Source organism: Brassica napus, unplaced genomic scaffold, assembly GCF_020379485.1.
Source record: "Brassica napus cultivar Da-Ae unplaced genomic scaffold, Da-Ae ScsIHWf_2967;HRSCAF=3753, whole genome shotgun sequence".
In the NCBI taxonomy this organism is placed as follows: Eukaryota; Viridiplantae; Streptophyta; class Magnoliopsida; order Brassicales; family Brassicaceae; genus Brassica; species Brassica napus.
In genome coordinates this window covers 4,109-15,459 of record NW_026016215.1, presented here as the reverse complement: position 1 = coordinate 15,459, position 11,351 = coordinate 4,109, and the positions used below count along the sequence as shown (strand labels likewise).

Here is an 11,351-nt window from a genome sequence, read left to right as displayed (position 1 = left end):
ATAAGTATAATTAAAAAAATTACTTTTTTTAGGCAAATCCTATCATTTCAAAATTACATAAAAAGCGTTTTCCATTTGAAAATGGAATCTATAAGATCGTTCTAGTAGACAATATTTCCATTCTAATTTTGAAACTGGGGGTTCCATATACAAATACAAGAACTTCTTAACTACATGTACATCTATCGTTATATATCTTACTATATATATTGTAATACAATAAAGAAGAAAGAAGGAGGATTTCAATGCGAGATCTAAAACATATCTTTCCGTAGCACCGGTACTAAAGTACTCTATGGTTCGTTTCTTAGCAGGTTTATTAATAGAGATTAATCGTTTATTTCCAGATGCATTAACATTTCCCTTTTTTTAATTCTAGTTATTAACATCAGAAAGGAGAAAAAAAAATTTAGAGATACGATCAACGATCGGGGAATAAACCCCCCTTTTTTTTTAATTCTAAAAAAAGAATTAGAAAAAAAAAAGGGGGGCCGCGAAAGGTCATAAAAACGAGGTTCAGGATCCAATTAAAAAAAAGTGTTGCTAGGGAAAGAGTATCTACGAGATACTTAAAAAAAATACTGTACAAAGATTTGAAATATAGTTTTCAAAAATCATTATTACTTATTATTTTCTTTTTATTTAATTACTAATTAATATTCATTGCAACGAAATATTTAAGACATTTTTTTGAGTTAATTAACCGCTTCTATTTTTTTGTTCTTGTTCTTTATGGACCCTAAAATTAAAATAGAAGATTGGGGGTGAATCATAAATCCAAAGGAGGTTTCATGGCCAAAGGTAAAGATGTTCGAGTAACAATTATTTGGAATGTACCAGTTGTGTTCGAAATGATATTAAGAAAGAATCGGCTGGAATTTCCAGATATATTACTCAAAAGAATCGGCATAACACTCCTAGTCGATTGGAATTGAGAAAATTCTGTCCCTATTGTTATAAACATACAATTCATGGGGAAATTAAGAAAATAGATAAAATTGAGTGCTTGTATGTCAAATTTTATTTTAAGAACAGGAATAATGAGAGTATCTACGTATTATTACATATATATAAATATAAACAAATAAAATAATAGAAAGAAATCAAATCCTATATTCTTAATTCTATATAGAAACTCTATCCTATATAGAAATAGCAATCGTTTTTATTTTGATCCGATCAAAAATAGGATTTTATAGGTAAGGAATAAAAAATTATGAATAAATCTAAGCGACCTTTTACTAAATCCAAGCGATCTTTTCGTCGGCGTTTGCCCCCGATCCAATCGGGGGATCGAATTGATTATAGAAACATGAGTTTAATTAGTCGATTTATTAGTGAACAAGGAAAAATATTATCTAGACGGGTGAATAGAGTAACTTTAAAACAACAACGATTAATTACTATTGCTATAAAACAAGCTCGTATTTTATCTTTGTTACCTTTTCTTAATAATCAGAAACAATTTGAAAGAAGTGAGTCGACCCCTAGAACTACTAGCCTTAGAACCAGAAAAAAATAGACTTATTCTTCAATTGAATAACTAATCTGAAGGAATTAAAAAAGAGGTTAATATTTTGTTCGACAAATCCAATCAAGAATCAAAATTTGATTGTTACGTCTGTTTCTGTCATAAAAAAAAAAAAAAGAAAAGAATCGTCGAAAAGAAAAAGAATAAGTCTTTTTTTAGCGACTATATACCCTCGTTTTGTTTTGACGACTTTTTTTATAATACTAATTTCTACTCTACCCTCCCCGAGCTTATTCTACTTAAGAACTCTATTTCAAATATTTTAGTGGATTTCTTCCAATCCCCTCATTTTTGATCTCATTTGAAATCGTATAAAGACAACTCCTATTTAATAGAGCTATTTGTGCAAGTATTTTTCGATTAAGAAGTAATTGCTTCTTGTACAGATTGTGTATGAATCGGTTATAACTATAGAATACCTCCGTTTCGTGAATTACGGCATTTATTCGAGTGATCCATAAACGACGAAAATCTCTTTTTCTTTTACCCCTATCCCGACGAGCCGAAACTAAAGCTCTTATTCTCTGTTGAGTCATAGTTCGTGTAAGTCGTGAATGAGCCCCTTGAAAGCTTGATGCAAATAAACGAAGTTTTGTTCTACGCCTCCGAGCTATATATCCGCGTTTAATTCTAGTCATTGAATAAATCAAACTTTGATGAATAACTAATTCTTTTTTTAGTTTTAGTTATTCTTTTCCCCTTTACTAGTCATTAATAACCAAACGAATTATTCCAATGTATAAAAAAAAATTCCAATGGCTTTTGCTACTCTAACCTTCCCCACCACTATTTTTGGCTAGGTATTTTCCTTTGCTTTGAAAGGATAAATTGCCTTGGTACTTGATATAAAAAAAATAGAATAACTACAAAAAGTAGTAAATAGAAATGGATAAATAGTGGGTTCCTTCGTTTCTATGGTTACTTCTAAAACGGTGAGGTCCTCTCTATACACCGGAGCTCCTTCTTTTAATTAATCAATACTATTGGTAACTTGTACAATTCACATTCTTTGGCTCTACCCCATTATATTCCAGTAATAGATCTTTCACAATGAGATCCACTTTATACAGTAACGGTATTTTATTTTAAAATTGATTTGGTCATTTACCTGTTAGTCCGTTTTTTCTTTCAAGAGTGGAATCTTTTTAATAAAAAAATGGGATTTCCCCCGCTTAATTGATAACCATTGTTATCATTGGGGGTTTTCTAAAAATGGAGTTGATTGGATTTGCACCAATGTAAACCATAAGTTTCAGACACAATAGAAGATATGAATGATCTATCTTTTTGAAATAATGAATCGAGTTCCTCCATTCTATTTTATTAACAGGTACTGATCCTTGATATTCAAAAAGAATTTCCTTTTTGTGTTTCAGTCTATGATCTAAACGAGTCGCACATACACCCGAGTACATGTTCCTCGTCGCTGAGGGCATCCCCGAAGCGCTGGGGATTTTGTGACATTTCGGATTGGCTGTCTTGTATTTCTAATAAGTTGTTTAATGGTTGGCATACGGAATCATATAAATAATGGGCTGGTTTAGATGGGTTCTAACCGGCTAATTCTGAATTACTTCTCTTCAAGATTCTCTTCAATATAAAAAAAATATATTGAAGAGAATATGAAACTAAACCTTTAATCTAAAAAGATATAAAAATTAGCAGTGGTAGATTTGCATGAAATCGCTCCTATTTTTATTGAACCGCTACAAGATCAACAATGCCATGAGCTTGGGCTTCTGTTGCTGACATAAAAACATCCCTTTCCATGTCTTCGGATACAACCCATATAGGTTTGCCCGTTCTTTGTACATAAACCCTTGTGATGGTTTCGCGAAGTTTTAGTAGTTCTTCCGCTTCCAAGATAACTTCTCCCGTTTGTGCCTCATAAAACGAACTAGCGGGTTGATGGATCATTACCCTGATGATATAATAGAAAAGCTTTTTCTATTTCGCAGAATGAGGCGAGATAACCAAAAAAACAGAGAAATTTGAATAACCGTACAGGCTTTTTTTGTGCGTTGCATACGGCTCTAGAATGGAATTTACGTTTTTGACCTTTCCTTTCGGCGAAAGAAAACAAAATATAGGTTCTATTATACGCGGATCCATAAATGATCCAATTACCATCCTTCTTTTTTGTTTTGTAGGAGTTAAAAAAATACTATGATGGTTCCGTTGCTTTATATATCATTTTTTTTGATCCGTCTATGATTCAGCAATCCCAAAGTGTCTTTTTTTTTGTTTTTGTAAATAAGCTTCCGGTGTGAAAACAAAGTTTGTGACGCTGGGATGTGCCCGAATAGGGAAGATATCATTTTAAATACCCCTTTCTTATCCCATACTACTCTTTCAATATATAATCTAATTTTTTTAATCTAAAAAATTTCATATCGAATTCGAAGTGCCATGCTATTATTACTTAACTAATTCATATTTCCGAGGGCGAAGGCATAGTATTTTTTCTCTAAAATAAAAAAACTCATTGGCGCCAAGCGTGAGGGAATGCTATACGTTTGGTAATTTCTCCTCCGACTAGGATAAAGGATGCTATTGAAGCGGCCAATCCCATGCATATTGTCTGTACATCGGGTCGCACAAATTGCATAGTATCATAAATAGCCATTCCAGATATTACCCATCCACCAGGAGAGTTTATAAACAAATAAAGATCTTTGGTATCCTTTTCTATACTGAGATATATCATAAGACTAATAAGTTGATTCGAGATTTCGGTATCAACCTCTTGGCCTAAAAAAAACAATCTTTCTCGATAAGTCGGTTGATTAGGATAAAATTTTATTCCTTAGGAGCCGTACAGGCACCTTTTGATGCATACGGTTCAACAAAAATTGTTAAAAAATCAATGTGTCGATTCCAACCCCCCTTTTTTTTCAGAGAAGGCTTTTCTTTCTAACTTAATAAGGGAAGGGCTTGCTTCCCTTTTAAAAGTAAAAGAAAAAATAAATAAGTTTTGGCCCCTTTTATTTATTAGATATTATAATCCTAATAATAAAATAATAAAACGATTGATTAGGCCTGTCAGACTAACTTGATTCATTGATATTTTTTTTTCATCGAGATTCAGTTGAAATGGGGATGGTTTTTTCTTGTTCCTGAATGGGCTTCTTCCTTTTTTTATTCCGTTTTTTTAGGTTTATGCTCTACTCCGAGTAAAAGGAAAAATTTGCCCGATTTTGATTTGCACATATAGGACAAATGAACCAAATACCGCGTCTTTTTTTTTTTTTACTACTCTTCTTTTTTTTTCAATTCATTTCTTTCACATGTCTTCTGTCAAATAGTCAATAAATTTTTAATTATATTATTTTATTTGATCAACAGTTTTAGATCACCCTGTTTCAATTTTTTGTATTTTTTTATTTTTTAATAGAATTTTTATCATATTTTGATATCATATTCATATCATATTAAGTAGTAATTATAAAAATATTATATATTAATTATCAATTGGATTTTTGCTAAACGGAGCCTGGATACTTAATTTTATTAGTCCGATCACGTAAACCATAAAAAAATTTTGATAATCTAATATCAATCTAATACTCCCTGCATTTAATTCTAATTTATTTTTTGCGCTTCGCGTTACAAATTTTTGATAATTCAATCAATCTTTTTGAGCGAAACAGAGGATATCTCGATCGAGGGAGAAAATGGGGAAATCCCATATAGCCCAATATATCTGACAAGTCGCACTATATGTCAACCCAAGATGTATCTCCTTCTCCAGGACTTCGAAAAGGTACTTTTGGAACGCCAATAGGCATGAAATGAAAAAAAAAGAGAATGAAGTTCTCTATTTCACTTTGATGTGGAAACGTAAGACTGGGGTTTCATTTTTTTTTATCATATTATCCTTTTTTCCTACTTTATTAATATTAATCATATTTAAATTAATCATATTTAATACAGAAGTTGAATAAGCTAAAATAAAATATAAAATAAAAGTAAAGTAAGAGAGAATGAATAAAAATTAAAGGAAACTTTTTACGAACGGGCTTCTGAACAACAATAGCTATCTTGGTTCATATAACATAGGATTCACCCCCATTGCGTATTGGTACTTATCGGATATAGAATAGATCCGCTTCCCTTTTTCCTATGAATCGAATTGTTCCATTATTACTAACAGAATAGAACAAATATTAATCCTTTCTCCGAAATAATTACCTAAAAAGGGGGGGTCCGTAACATAGTTTTTTCCAATGCAATAAAGTTACATAGTGTCTATTTTTCATTGATAAAGGGGTATTTCCATGGGTTTGCCTTGGTATCGTGTTCATACTGTTGTATTGAATGATCCCGGTCGTTTGCTTTCGGTTCATATAATGCATACTGCTCTGGTTGCTGGTTGGGCCGGTTCCATGGCTCTATATGAATTAGCTGTTTTTGATCCCTCCGACCCTGTTCTTGATCCAATGTGGAGACAAGGTATGTTCGTTATACCTTTCATGACTCGTTTAGGAATAACCAATTCATGGGGCGGTTGGAATATTACAGGAGGGACTATAACGAATCCGGGTCTTTGGAGTTACGAAGGGGTAGCCGCAGCACATATCGTGTTTTCTGGCTTGTGCTTCTTGGCAGCTATTTGGCATTGGGTATATTGGGATCTAGAAATTTTTTGTGATGAACGTACAGGAAAACCTTCTTTGGATTTGCCCAAGATTTTTGGAATTCATTTATTTCTTTCAGGAGTGGCTTGCTTTGGTTTTGGCGCATTTCATGTAACAGGATTATATGGTCCTGGAATATGGGTATCCGACCCTTATGGACTAACCGGAAAGGTCCAACCCGTAAATCCGGCGTGGGGCGTGGAGGGTTTTGACCCTTTTGTTCCGGGAGGAATAGCCTCTCATCATATTGCAGCAGGGACGTTGGGTATATTAGCGGGCTTATTCCATCTTAGTGTTCGTCCGCCTCAACGTCTATACAAAGGATTACGTATGGGAAATATTGAAACCGTCCTTTCCAGTAGTATTGCTGCTGTCTTTTTGCAGCTTTTATTGTTGCTGGAACTATGTGGTATGGTTCTGCAACTACTCCCATCGAATTATTTGGTCCTACTCGTTATCAATGGGATCAGGGATACTTTCAACAAGAAATATATCGAAGAGTTAGTGCCGGACTAGCTGAAAATCAAAGTGTATCAGAAGCTTGGTCTAAAATTCCTGAAAAATTAGCTTTTTATGATTATATTGGTAATAATCCAGCAAAAGGGGGATTATTCCGAGCGGGTTCAATGGACAATGGGGATGGAATAGCTGTTGGATGGTTAGGACACCCCGTCTTTAGAAATAAAGAAGGGCGTGAACTTTTTGTACGCCGTATGCCTACTTTTTTGAAACATTTCCGGTTGTTTTGGTAGACGGAGACGGAATTGTTAGAGCCGACGTCCCGTTTAGAAGGGCAGAATCTAAATATAGTGTCGAACAAGTAGGTGTAACTGTTGAGTTTTATGGTGGTGAACTCAATGGAGTAAGTTATAGTGATCCCGCAACTGTGAAAAAATATGCTAGACGGGCTCAATTGGGTGAGATTTTGAATTAGATCGTGCTACTTTGAAATCCGATGGTGTTTTTCGTAGCAGTCCAAGAGGTTGGTTTACTTTTGGGCATGCTTCGTTTGCTCTACTTTCTTCTTTGGACACATTTGGCATGGTTCTAGAACCCTCTTCAGAGGTTTTTGCTGGTATTGATCCAGATTTGGATGCTCAGGTGGAATTTGGGGCATTCCAAAAACTTGGAGATCCAACTACAAAAAGACAAGCAGTCTGATGCAACATTGCTTTTTTCTTTTAGTTTCTGTTTGCGATTTTTTTGATTTCATTTAATAGGTAGGGTACTGTAGGAATCTTGATTTAAATCGCTGCCGTTTCTTTGACTCTTTTTTGTTCTTTATCCGGAGGTATACTCCTTCAGTAAACATAAACAAAACAGGTATGAAAGCTATAATTGTAAACCACGATCAAATTTATGGAAGCATTGGTTTATACATTTCTCTTAGTATCGACTTTAGGGATCATTTTTTTCGCTATTTTTTTCGGGAACCGCCTACAATTTCAACTAAAAAATGAAATAATTTTTCATTCTCTTCATTGACGTAATCAGCCTCCAACTATTTGGAGGCTGATTACGTCAACTAGTCCCCGTGTTCCTCGAATGGATCTTAGTTGTTGAGAGGGTTGCCCAAAGGCAGTATATAGAGCATACCCAGTAAAACTTACAAGTAACCCAGATATAAAGATGGCGACTAGAGTTGCTGTTTCCATTATTATATAATTGAAAGACCACAATGGATCTATGCTAAGATCGTTTATTTACAACGGAATGGTATACAAAGTCAACAGATCGTAATGAATACAAAATAAGATTTATGGCTACACAAACTGTTGAAGATAGTTCTAGATCTGGTCCAAGAAGCACTACTGTAGGGAAGTTATTGAAACCGTTGAATTCTGAATATGGTAAAGTAGCTCCTGGATGGGGAACGACCCCTTTGATGGGTGTTGCAATGGCACTATTTGCGGTATTCCTATCTATTATTTTGGAGATTTATAATTCCTCTGTTCTACTGGATGGAATTTCAATGAATTAGACTGAGAAGAATCTTGAAGTGCTAGCTTTTTGTTCGATACAAAAAAGTAAAGTATGTAGGTCTAAAATTTTGCACCTATTCTCCTTTGGTAGTTCGACCGCGAAATTTTTTCTGCATTGTATATTTCCGGAATATGAGTGTGTGACTTGTTAGAATTGACCCTATGGATAGTACAGAGAAGGGGGTCTGTCATCTTTATCAAGATGGTTTTATTTCGTCGGATATTCATTCGAGTATCTGGAGCACGAAATAGATCAAATAGATCACAAAGTTTTCGAACTATGATTCATACTTAATACTTAGACCTCGTAGCCGGACTTCTTTCCGTTCTATCTTATAAATTTTCATAAATCAATTTTTTTCTGCTTTTTAAACTCTTATTTAGATCAAAGGACAAACGCTTCTTTGTATTTTATGTTTTTAATCATTATAGCTCTTTTTTTTTATTGAATAAGTGATGATCCAATGGTTCTCACTCAGTGAACTTTGGACTTTGAAGGTTTCATTGAATTATCGTGGTTTTCGTATGAATCTGAGGTTTCAATTAATAAGTAGGGTCTTAACAAGAAAATTCCTATCAATAATAAAGAAAACAAGAAGAAATCCGTATTCCCATTCCATACAAATACCAACTAAAAAAGACAATAACGGTAGGTAATCTAGAAGATTCAAGAGGCCTGTAACGATCAACACAACATAAAGACGTATGAGCTGACTTGAGTTTTTGGCATTTAACCACAAAGAAGAGCTTTCGCATTTTGACTCTTAAATAATATTGAATGAGAGAGAAGTTTAAAACTTTATATTCCATATCCGTTTCAATCAGTATTTGGGTCTTTTTTTTGTTTGAGCTGTACGAGATGAAATTCTCATATACAGTTCTTGGAGGGGGAGGAACCTTGGTTTACCTATCTCAATAAAGTTTATGATTGGTTCGAAGAACGTCTTGAGATTCAAGCGATTGCAGACGATATAACTAGTAAATATGTTCCTCCGCATGTCAACATATTTTATTGTCTAGGAGGAATTACCCTTACTTGTTTTTTAGTACAAGTAGCTACGGGATTTGCTATGACTTTTTATTACCGTCCAACTGTTACTGAGGCTTTTGCTTCTGTTCAATATATAATGACTGAAGCTAACTTTGGTTGGTTAATCCGATCAGTTCATCGATGGTCGGCAAGTATGATGGTCCTAATGATGATCCTGCACGTATTCGTGTATACCTCACCGGTGGTTTAAAAAAACCTCGCGAATTAACTTGGGTTACTGGTGTGGTTCTGGGTGTATTGACCGCATCTTTTGGTGTAACAGGTTATTCTTTACCTTGGGATCAAATTGGCTATTGGGCAGTCAAAATTGTAACAGGTGTACCTGACGCTATTCCGGTAATAGGATCGCCTCTTGTAGAATTATTACGCGGAAGTGCTAGTGTTGGACAATCCACTTTGACTCGTTTTATAGTTTACACACTTTTGTATTACCTCTTCTTACGGCTGTATTTATGTTAATGCATTTCTTAATGATACGTAAGCAAGGTATTTCTGGTCCCTTATAAATAATATAGATTCTAGATATTTTTAATTACTAATTTATCTTATTACTTGGTGAAGGAACAATCGTATTTTATTGCTATAAATATGGATTATTAAAAAAATAAGACATGTATTTGGATATTTCCCTTCAACTCCACAATATTGTATTATTTTTTTGACATAAAAAGTTGAAGGGAATTCTATGAAGAGAAAATGGATTATGGGAGTGTGTGACTTGAACTATTGATCGGGCCGTGCAGAAATATGACTTTATCTGCTACATTGGAATTCACAACCAAATGTGTCTTTGTTCCAACCACTGTGTAAGCCCCATACAGGGGATAGGCTGGTTCACTTGAAGAGAATCTTTTCTATGATCATAATACCCGACGATGTCGTGGATGAGTGGGCTCCGTAAAATCAAAAATCCAGGAGATTAAGGGATGGAACATAATCAGGATTATGTTTTTAGCTATTTTTTACTAAAAAAGAGCTAAAAAAAATAAAAAATTAATAGTATGTAAATGCATTCATTTCCTCTGCATCGACTCGATTTCTGATACTATCGGAGTGAATACAGGATCTAATGAAGAGTAGAGGGTAGACTTCATTAGTAACAAGTAAATCCTTTGTATTTGAAAAATCTCGATATAATTTTTGAGATTAAGGATTAATTGATAAGGTATGAGACGATCCAGAAAGCACTTAATCATGATCAACTTTAAGCTTACGTGGGTGTTGAGCATTTACCTGTAAGAATGGAATTTATGGTAATCTTTAGTTGCAATAACTTTGGAATCGGATAATTCTTTTTTACATATTAAATACTTGTGGATAACATATATATTTTTGTATGTATTAATTTAGTTTGGTTAATTCTTGCTCGAGCCGGATGATGAAAAATTATCATGTCCGGTTCCCTCGGGGGATGGATCCATAAGAATTCACCTATCCCAATAACAAAAAAACCAGATTTGAATGATCCTGTATTACGAGCTAAATTAGCTAAAGGTATGGGTCATAATTATTACGGAGAGCCCGCATGGCCCAATGATCTTTTATATATTTTTCCAGTAGTCATTCTTGGTACCATTGCCTGTAACGTAGGCTTAGCGGTTTTAGAACCATCAATGATTGGTGAACCTGCGGATCCTTTTGCAACTCTTTGGAAATATTACCTGAATGGTATTTCTTTTCCTGTATTTCAAATACTTCGTACAGTGCCTAACAAATTATTGGGTGTTCTTTTAATGGCTTCAGTACCGGCGGGATTATTAACCGTACCCTTTTTGGAAAATGTTAATAAGTTCCAAAATCCATTTCGTCGTCCAGTCGCGACAACCGTCTTTTTGATTGGCACCGTGGTGGCCCTGTGGTTAGGTATTGGAGCAACATTACCAATTGATAAATCTCTAACTTTAGGTCTTTTTTAATTAAATTTATTCAATTGTAAATAAAATAAAAGGCGTGGGTATCTAGGGAGTAGTCATTTCAAAATGAATTCTCCCTAGATACATATCTAAATTAATTTTATTAAGTAAAATAGGTTTGACTGGAAAATCGAAAATACGTTGAAGGTTTAAAATCCATTTCAATTTTAAATTGACTTTTTAGTCAAATTTTTTTAATGCTTTTTTTATTTTTTTCTAAATGTCTAATATCTTTTT

General features: G+C 34.0%; 3 pseudogenes; all 3 read left to right on the top strand.

Moving 5' to 3' along the window:
- Positions 1-2,897: 2,897 nt before the first annotated feature.
- On the top strand, positions 2,898-7,517 carry LOC125602754 (annotated as a pseudogene).
- A 1,496-nt stretch (positions 7,518-9,013) lies between these two features.
- Positions 9,014-9,912, top strand: LOC125602756 (annotated as a pseudogene).
- Positions 9,913-10,278: 366 nt separating this feature from the next.
- LOC125602755 lies at positions 10,279-11,131 on the top strand (annotated as a pseudogene).
- Positions 11,132-11,351: the final 220 nt, after the last annotated feature.